Source organism: Tupaia chinensis, unplaced genomic scaffold (assembly GCF_000334495.1).
Source record: "Tupaia chinensis unplaced genomic scaffold, TupChi_1.0 Scaffold000178_1, whole genome shotgun sequence".
Classification (NCBI taxonomy): domain Eukaryota; kingdom Metazoa; phylum Chordata; class Mammalia; order Scandentia; family Tupaiidae; genus Tupaia; species Tupaia belangeri.
Window position 1 is genome coordinate 137,999 of NW_006159653.1, and position 10,192 is coordinate 148,190.

Genomic DNA, 10,192 nt, shown 5'->3' on the forward strand with positions numbered 1-10,192 from the left:
GGGGCCCAGGGAGTGGGGGGCCCAGGGAGCAGGGGGGGCCCAGGGAGCAGGGGGGTCCAGGGAGTGGGAGAGGAGAGCAAGGAGTGGGATGAGGGAGCGGGATGAGGGAGCGGCCGAGGGAGCCAGGTAAGAGAGCAGGGCTCAGCCTCAGCACCGCACCACACCCTGCGCCCAGAGATCTCAGGGTCCTGGGGTCACTATGCCCGGTTGAAGGGAGGGCCTACTGCCCCACACAGCGGCCCGAGGTTAGGGACACAGCGTGAGAAGACAGGAGGCAGGCTGTCACGTGTGGGCGTGCCCCATGAACTCTGGAGAGGGACTGCTGGAACGTGCTCTGAAGGAGGGCTGGCTGTCGGAGCCCGAGGCTCACCCTGGTGTGCTCAGGTCCACTGGCCTGCCCCTCCCCCACAGCGCCATCTGAAGGGCAGGGCGGCACTCACTGACACATGGCGGGCTTGCCACACGCCTCGGCTGCAAGGCCACCCTTCCTCACTCGGGAGGGAGCGGCCATGCCGTGGTGCGGCCCTGGCTTCCCGGCTGCCGGGTTCAGATAAGCCAGGGCTGCGGCAGGGAGGAGAGGGCCCTGGGTGTGACCAGACGACCTCCACCTTGGGGCCAGGGCCCAATGCACCACTGCAGAAACACTCCGGGAGAGGCCTGGCCGCCTCTGCCCTGCGGAAGCCTGTCTCATGTCCAGGTCGGGAGGGCACGCTGCAGCTCCCCCTGGACCATGTCCGGTCCCTGGACGGGGACGTCGAGGACAGACTGACGGGCACCCTTGCCCTCCTCCCCACAGGCTCAGGGCTGAGCAAGCTCCTCTCAGGAGAGAAGGACGACCGTGAGGAGGACTCCGGTGACCTCGTTCACGGCAGGAGCTGCGGGAGCTACCTGGGCCGGGCAGCTGACGTTCCTTCCAGGCCCTTCGGCAGGTGGGGGCCGGCCTGCCACACGCCCCCCCGCCCTCAAGCACACGTGTAACTGTCCTAGGTCGCCCTCGACCCCACGCACACCAGACACGGAGGGCCCGGTCCGGACAGGCCGCCTCACCTCTCGGGAGGATGTGGGCGCACCTTCCAAGACAACCTTGGGAACACAGGCCTCACGCTGTCCCCTCCCGTGGACACTGCTCCGGGTGTGAGGCCAGCAGGGAGGTCCCGGCGACCAAACCAGAGCACGGCAATGCTTTCTTCAGACCCGCGTGGCTCGCTGCCCTCGGCCTCCTACCGAGGGCCGGCCGTGTGGAAGCAGGTCTGGGTACCAAAGCCCTGTCTAGGGCTTCTGCCCTAGCCACGGACTCGGGGCCGGTACTCCAGGTCCACCCAGACAGTGCCCCCCACTGCCTCCCCGACTCATGGGCAGAGGCAACCAACAGCACTGCAGCCGGCTCGCTTGTTCCTACGGCGGCAACAACCTCACCAAAACCACTCTGCGGCCAGCCAGGCGGCACAGGAGTGGATTCCCAACTCGGCCGACCACAGTTCAAGCCCCAGACCTGGCAGCTTGCTTTCTCCCTTTCTCCCTTGTTCGCACTCTATAACGAATTAAGAAATAATAATCAAAATAAATTAAATTAAATCGTTCTTTAAAAAACAAAAACAGGGAACCAGCAGTTAGCGTAATGGCTATGTCGCTGGACTCCCACGTAGTCGACCGCGGTTCGTGTCCTGGACCCGGTGGCTTAAAAACTCACGCCGGGCGCGTGTGCGTGCGTGCCCAAGATCCCGAGAGGAGAATGGAGGAGAAGGGATTGCGGCGTGGCCATCCCCCCTGGGGGGTGATTTCTCGCTTTCTGTCTCTATGTCTCTCTCTGTCTGTCTGGCGAGCGCACGCGCCCTACAGTGAAAATCTCTCCAAAAAAAAAACAAAAAACAAAAACAAAAGAAACCACTACTCTGCCAGGAAGAGACGGGCCTCAGCCCCGGCCCTCGGGTGCCCGTCAGGGACCCACGTCGGCTCTGCTGTGCACGGTCGTGGGCGTCTTGGAGGTGAGGATGGCAACTCGGTTCACACCCAGAAATACCCAAATCCCTGGCGCCCTGTGCGACCCGAATGGCACTTTCCTCCCCAGTCAGGGCCTAGAGAGACGCAGGAAAGCCCCGCTGCTGCCAGAGGGTTAAAGGCCGCACTGCTTCAGGAGCGTTTCAAGGAAACCCCCTCCGGGCCCACAGGTGGCATCGGATCCTCAGCTAATCTGAGCGTTGCCTCCCCCAAATCTAGCCATCTCCAGCCTGGCTTCCTGGCTTCCCCAGGAACAATGCCAGTGCTTTCTGCTGTGGCGGCGAGTCTGGGAGGCCGTAACTGAGCAGCCAGCAGAGCCAAACAGGAGCGGCGGGGCGCTGTCCAAGCCCTTCCCCTTGTTTGGCTGGTGGGAGACTGGCATGTGCGCACATGGTACAGCAGCCGTCAGGGACACAAAGGCTCCCAGAGCGACGGGGGCGGGAGTGCGCGGGAACAGGCCGGGACCTCCATCCTGAAGGCGTGGCGTGCTCTCTGGCTTGGCAGAAAGTAACGGGAGGCATCCTGGAAGGAGCTTGCCTCTGCACCCCGCGTCCCTGGGGGACTCAGATGCCGTGCACCTCCTGGCCTCCGAGGGCACAGCCCACGGCACCCACGCTGAGCCTCACATGACGACCCCATGCTAGGGAGAGGCCTGCCAGACCCCTCAATGGTCACCAGCCTCTCCAGGGTGGCACTGGCTGTGGACAAGAATTCCCGCTCCTGCTCACCCACCCTCCCGTCTGCTGCCCACCGGGGAGGAAGGGGTTCCCTGGCACTCTGGGTCCCAGTGAGTCACGGCTTGGTCTCGTGGGAAACGGGCACTAGCTCAGTAGTTGCGGGTAGAGAAAGGCCCCGGGGAAGTCTGGGCCCCTACCTGGAGTATGGGGGCATGTGGTCCAAGCCAGGCCTGGGACCATGTCAGCTGTTCTCAGCACGATTACAAGATAAGGCCGCCAGTGGGAACCAGCAGTTGGCGTAATGGCTATGTCGCTGGACTCCCACGTAGTCGACCGCGGTTCGCGTCCCAGACCTGGTGGCTTAAACTCATGCCGGGCGCGTGTGCGTGCGTGCCCAAGATCCCGAGAGGAGAATGGAGGAGAAGGGATTGCGGCGTGGCCATCCTCCCCGGGGGGTGATTTCCTGCTTTCTGTCTCTCTGTCTCTCTCTGTCTGGCGAGCGCACACGCCCTATAGTGAAAACCTCTCCAAAAAAAAAAAGACAAGGCCACCAGAAGAGACAGAATGGGGAAAGGGCTCAGTCTCACCTGCGACCAGCTGCCATCGTCTAAGGGACAAGGCTTGCTGAAAGGGACAGGACCACCGAGACCGAACAGAAACAGATTTTTAAAACAACAGAAATTACAGGCTGCTGCACACAAGCAACACCACGGTCCACAGAGGGCCACCGTCAGGCCTGCCCGCCGAGCAAGGTCAGCAAGGCTCACCACTCCCAGCACAGAGACACGGCAGGGGGATGACAGTCACTTTCCGGACGGAAGCGCGAGCTGGAAGGCCCGGCGTCAGAACCCAGCACCCGGTCTCAGAGGGGTGCCCGCGCAGAGCCAACCTCTCCAAGAACATGTTTTCCTGCACAGGCCCAGATGCGGCCCCAACACTAGGCGAGGGTGCGAACACGCCCGAAATCCCGAGAGAACGGAGAAGGGACTGTAGCATGGCCAGCCCCGGGGGGTGACTCTCACTCTCCCTCTCAGTCTGAGGAGTGCATGTGGCCGATAGCAAAACTAATGAACTTGGGTACCAGCAGTTAGCGTAATGGCTATGTCACTGGACTCCCACGTAGTCGACCACGGTTTGCGTCCCGGACCCAGTGGCTCAAAACTCACGCCGGGCGCGTGTGCGTGCGTGCCCAAGATCCCGAGAGGAGAAGGGATTGCAGCGTGGCCATCCCCCCTGGGGGGGTGATTTCTCGCTTTCTGTCTCTATGTCTCTCTCCGTCTGTCTGGCGAGCGCACGTGCCCTACAGTGAAAAACCTCTCGAAAAAAAAAAAAAAAAAAGAACTACTGAACTAAATAAATAAACTAACTGAAAAAGAAGCAAAGCAGTCATTTCTGAAGTCCCCACCCTGATGGCACCTCACAGAGAGAACAGGGATTCAAACACGGGGGCAGGACCTGCCTTTCGCCTGTGTGTAAGGCATCAGGGCTAGCAGGTGGCGTGGAGGTTAAGGTTCCGGATCCCACGGGGCCAACTGCATGGTCCAAGTCCTAGACCGAGTGGCTAGAAAAACACACAGGAGTGTGTGCCTGCGTACCCCGGCCCGGAGAGTGGGGAGGGGCTGGGCATGGCCACCCCTGAGTCACCTGTTAACAACACAGGTGACCATGGCGAGGACCAGGAGGGTCTGGGGATTCCTCCTGTGCCCTGTAAGCTTTTTTGTTTGGAGAGGTTTTTGCTATAGGGCTCGTGCATTCGCCAGAAAGAGAGAGACAGAGAGACAGAAAGCGAGAAATCACCCCCAGGGGATAGTCACACCGCAATCCCTTCTCCTCCTTTCTCCTCTCGGGATCTTGGGCATGCACACACACGCGCCTGGCATGAGTTGAAGCCACTGCGTCTGGGACTCGAACCGCAGTTGACTACATGGGAGCCCAGGAACAGCCATTACATTGACTGCTGGTCCCAACTTTTCTTTTTTTAAAGCACCATCACCCCCTCATCACCTGAGCCCATCTATCAGGGGGGAGCTGGCACCCAAGCATCTACAACTGAGCACTGGGCACATGCTTGAGGGTCAGGCCCAGGGACAGCACAGGTCTGCTTTTCTGCAGTGGTTGAGGTGCTGGACTCCCACAGGGCCGACCGTGGTGAGTCCCAGACCTGGCAGCTTGCTTTCTCACTTTCTCTCTCTCTGGTGAGCACACATGCCCTATAGCAAATTTTAAAAAATAATGTTAAATAAAATTAAATATATACTTTTTAAAAAAAGAGCAATAAACGTCCAGGGACCAGCAGGTAGTATGGTGGTTAAGGTATTGGATTCCCATGTAACCAAGTGCGGTTTGAGCCCTGGACCAGGCAGCTTGAAAATCACACTCGGGGTGCATGCCCAACATCCCAGAAGGAGCATGGAGGAGAAGGGATTATGGCGTGGCCATCCCCCCAGGGGAGCGAGTTCTCACTTTCCCTCTCGGCACCCTGTCTGTCTCTATGGCATGCACATGCACCCTATGGCAAAAACCCTAAGAGAGAGGGAGAGAGGGAGAGCGAGAGAGACGCCCTCAGAGACCCCACCCACTCCTGCACTGCTGTGCAGCCGCAAAGCGAAGCCTGAGGCTGGGGCATGTGCCCAGAGCAGTCAGCAAGGCCGAGACCCAGGCCGGCTTGGCACCCCCTGGAGTCCCCCCACCCCAGCCGCTGGGCCTGGGGGCAGCACCAGCCCCACGGACCAAGGCCGCAGAGCCCTCACCTGGAGTGGCCGTCCTGGTCCTCGCCATGGTCACCTGTGTTGTTAACAGCATACCTGCCACGGGGCTTATCTGCATCAGGACAAGAACAGAACAGCTGAGAAAGCAGGATCCCTCCACACAGGGGATTATGAAACCGTTAAAATCTATGGTTTCCAAAATGTGGTCTTTCCACATGATGAAACTTTGTTTAAAGGTTTGTTGGGGCCAGCAGGTAGCATGATGGTTAAGGGCACTGGACTCTCACATGGCGAACCACGGTTCAAGTCCCGGACCTGGTGGCTTGCTTTCTCACTTTCCCTCTCTCTCATTCTGTCCCTCTCTGGTCAAATTAAAATAAATAAATAAATAAAGTTGAATAAAATAATTTATAAAAAAAAGATTTGTTATTATTATTTTTAATTTAACCAAAGAGAGGCAGAGAGAAAGAGAAGGAAAGTGAGAAAGGAAGCCACCAGGTCCGGGACTTGAACCGCTTTCAGCCACGTGGGAGTCCATGGCCTTAACCACCATGCCACTTGCCAGCCCACGATGAAACCTTTTAAAGTGCCCGGGGGGCATGTGCTCTCCACAGACAGAGCTGTGTGGGCACCCCGACAGGTCACGTAGCAGCCCTCCCTCTGCCACTTTCCCACCCCGTCAGGATTTGGGCACGCACACTTGGCATATCTTCCAAGTCATTCCATCTGGCCACGTGGGACTCACGCTTCCACATGTAACCCTGGGCTGGAGGGCTGGACCCTACAGTGGAGTGTCATTCAGCCAAAAAAGGACACGGACAAGCCGTGAAAACGCTACGCGGAATGAAATGCGCTGGACGCGAAAGGACACGGTTGCTCACGTGAAAAGTCGGCCGGAGCTCTTGACAGGGAGTGGCTCGCGCAGCGGGGAAGGAGGTGTCGCTGGTTAGGGTCAGGGTTAACATTTTGGAACTAGACACCGGACGGCGGTGGAGCATCGTGAATGCGATTAACAGACGAGGGCTCCCATAAAGAGCTTCGCAAACGTTCTGTCACGGCTTTTCTAAGCCGTGGGATCACCCGCTTCTGCTGCGAGGGGAAGCTTTATAAAACAAGGATATGCAGGGGCACACACGCCCTTTCAGTGTCGGGTGGCAATCAGGTTGGGAAAAGCAGACAACAGGAAGAACTGCAGGGCTGGCGGCTGGTGTGGTAGCTTGGGCGCTGGACTCCTACATGGCCGACCACGGTTCGAGTCCCAGACCTGGCAGCTCACTTTCTCACTTTCCCTCTCTCATTCTGTCCCTCTCTGGTCAAATTACAATACATACATACACCAAAGCCACAGCCCAGGCCTGGGGCTCACACAGGGGTGCCGACGCTGACCCAGAAAAGCCACCAGCAGGCCAGCCAGGCCAGTTCCTAACAAGGCCGGAGCCCACAGAGCTGGCGGTTCGAGTCCCGGCCCCAGTGCCTAGAGAAGCATGCTGGGGCGTGTGCACCAAACCCCAGAAGGACGGAGGGATGGAGAAGGCAGTGCAGCTCCAAGCCCTGGGTGCTTTCTCCCTCCTGTCTCTGCAGCTGCACGCGCCCTCAGGCAATCTGCACGGGAAAAACGAAAGTGATGTGTGACTAGCCCCACCTGACGCCGCGCCGCACGGTCACAGCAGCTGGCGTGTGTGGGACGCCCCTGCACGCGACCACCGGAGGGAAGGCAACCAGCAGGCCTGCACGCTCATGGGGCCGCGGGACACAGGACCAGCGGCCGGCTGCAGGGCCCAACCACGCCCTGGCCTGTCGCAGTTCATGTCCCCGGCCACAGCCAGGCAGTGCTGGCAGGCCTCTCAGCGAGCTGAGAGATACGGGGCTCCGAGCTCCCAAGGAGGAGCTTCCGACTTACACCAAGACACGCACCTTGCTTTTATTTATTCATTTAACTTTTTTCTTAATGAATTATTTATTTTATTCCATTATTATTATTATTATTATGACTAGAGAAAGAAAGAGTGAGAAAGCAAGCTGCCAGGTCCGAGACTCAAACCACAGTCAGCCATGTGGGAGTCCAGTGTCTTTGACCACCATGCCACCTGTCAGCCTCAGGAGGCTGGGATTTTTAAATCTTATTTGTTAAGAGATTTTTAATATAGGGCACATGTGTTCGCCAGAGAGCCAGAAAGTGAGAAGTCACCCCCAGGGAGACAGACATGCCACAATCCCTTCTCCTCCATTCTCCTCTTGGATCTTGGACACACACACATCCAACCTTTTTTAGTTTTTCAGAGATTTTTGCTACAGGGCGCATGCACTCACTGGAGCGACAAGAAATCACCCCCGAGGGGGGATGGCCACACCACAGTTCCTTCTCCACTCTCCTCCTGGGACTCTGGGCAAGCATGTACCTGCACACAGTGCATTTTAAGCTGCCAGGTCTGGGACTCGAACCACGGTTGAATACGTGAGAGTCCAACAACATAACCATTACGCCATGTGCTGGTTCTACTAAACACATTTTTGAGAGATTTGTGCTTTAGGATGTGTGTGCTCACCATAGAGACAGACAGAAAATGAGAAATCACCCCCAGGGGGATGGCCACACCACAATCCCTTCTCCTTCATTCTCTTGGGATCTTGGGCACGCACACACATGCGCATGGTGTGAGTTTTAAGCTGCCGGATCTGACTATCTGAGAATCCAGCAACATAACCATTATGCCCCCAACAAACACACTTTTTATTGGAGAGATTTTTGCTATAGGGCGCATGCGCTCGCCAGACAGACAGAGAGAGACATTAGACAGAAAGCGAGAAATCACCCCCCAGGGGGGTGGTCACGCCACAATCCCTTCTCCTCCATTCTCCTCTCGGGATCTTGGGCACACATGCACACGTGCCCGGCGTGAGTTTTAAGCCACCGGGTCCGGGACGCGAACCGCGGTCAACTACGTGGGAGTCCAGCGACATAGCCATTACGCTAACTGCTGGTCCCAAACACTTTTAAAACGAGACAATAGGGTCAGCTCCATGGCGTGGCGGCAGAGAGTCAGATCCCACATGCCAGTCCCCGCAGCTCCTAAGACGTGTGGAGCTGAGCGTGTGCACGCCCCGAGTGCTCACAGGGTGGAGTCATGCAGAAGGGACTGGGGCATGTCCACACCCCAGAAGCCACGTGAAATTAGACTGAAAACTTGACTCCCTAAAAATGCCTCCTGGGGCCAGCTCTGCGGCCTGGCAGTTAAGGCGGCTGCATCCCACACGGCCAACTGTGCAGTGCAGTGTGAGTCCTGGGTCCAGCGGCCTGAGAAGCATGCCAGGCACATGTGCCCAAGACCCTAAAAGTAGGGAGAGGCAGAGAAGGGGTACAGAGTGAGCTCGTCCCCGGTGCTGCCCCCCTCCCCCCGTGAGCACACACACTCTCTAACACAAACACAAAACAAAACAAAGAAAGCTGACAAGAACTGTACAGAGGCAAGTGGTTTTATTATTATTTTAGTTTCTTGCTATAGGGCATGTGCACTTGCCAGAGAGTGAAAAAGTGAGAAATCACTCCCCGAGGGGGACAGCCTCGCCGTAACCCTCTCTTCTCCATTCTCCTCTTGGGACTTTGTCCATGTGCCCCAGTGTGCTCGAACTGTGCAGTCAGCCACATGACCCAGTCACCTCAAACACCATGCGACCGGCTGGCCGGCAAAATGGGTATTCATAGCTTTGTCACAAAGACCTATTTTTACCTTAAACACAAAGAGCTCCTTCAATTCTGTAAGGGAAAAAAAAATCAAATAATGAGAGAGTAGGCAAAGATCATGAACAGATCATTCACCAAATAGGAAATTCAAGGGGCCGGCAAGAGGCATGGTGGCTAAGGGTGCTGGACTCTCTCATGGCCAACCACAGTTCAAGTCCCAGACCTGGAGGCTTGCTTTGTCCTTTCCTCTCTCTCTCTCTCTCTCTCTCTGGTCAAATTAAAATAAGTAAATTTAAAAAGTTAAATAAAATGATTCTTAAAAATAAGGACATTCAAATGGCTCCCCAAACAGGAACACATGCTCACTCCCCACCACACCCATCACAGCTCTTATGAGGGCTGGCCAGCAGCAGGTGGTGGTGGTGGCTGGGTGACTCTGTGGTTCCAGTGCCAACCTGGCAGCTTGAGAAACACGCTGGGTTCACACGGACATGCCCAGAATCCTGACAGGAGGGCGAGATGGAAGAGAAGGGAATGCTAGTGACAGTCCCCGAGTAGTGCTTTCTCACTCTCCCTCTCTCTGTCAAGCACATGTGTCCTACAACAAATTTAAAAGAAAAAACCTGCTATCGTACACAATTTTTCACTTATCAGACTTCCGAAGTTTGAAAAACCTAATCCATTAAAAATAAATATGCTGGGACAGGCAGATGGTGTAATGGTCACTGGACTCCCACATAGTCAACCGCGGGTTCGAGTACCGGACCCGGTGGCTTTAAACTCACACCGGGCACGTGTGTGTGTGTGTGTGTGTGTGTGTGTGCGCGCGTGCCCAAGATCCTGAGAGGAGAATGGAGGAGAAGGGATTGCGGTGTGGCCATCCCCCCTGGGGGGTGATTTCTCGCTTTCTGTCTGTCTGTCTGTCTCTGTCCCTTCAGCGAGCTCATGCGCCCTATAGCAAAAAATCTCTTAAAAAATAAATATATTCGTCCGGACTTGAGGCCGCGTTCTGAACAGCAGCACCTGCGGACAGCTGTCGGACCATCGGCATTAGCAGGAGAGCGAAACTCGGTGCTCTGGGACTGGGGGACAGAGAACACCGCCGCAAGGTCTCCGAGGCGGCCGGG

General features: G+C 56.8%; 1 protein-coding gene across 6 annotated transcripts in view; it reads right to left on the minus strand.

Moving 5' to 3' along the window:
- Positions 1 to 10,192, minus strand: part of NPRL3 (NPR3 like, GATOR1 complex subunit) — a 47,958-nt gene that overhangs the window by 36,430 nt on the left and 1,336 nt on the right. For 2 of the 6 annotated variants that reach the window (XM_014587003.2, XM_006146337.3), the window contains exon 2: positions 5,426 to 5,495. The exons of 1 other annotated variant lie outside the window; for it this stretch is intronic. The gene's annotated coding sequence lies outside the window, so the exon portion shown is untranslated. Of the gene's footprint in view, positions 1 to 159; positions 187 to 370; positions 390 to 5,425; positions 5,496 to 10,192 lie in introns of those variants that run through there. 3 more of the 6 variants (XM_027771015.1, XM_027771018.1, XM_027771017.1) reach the window with 3 other exon arrangements.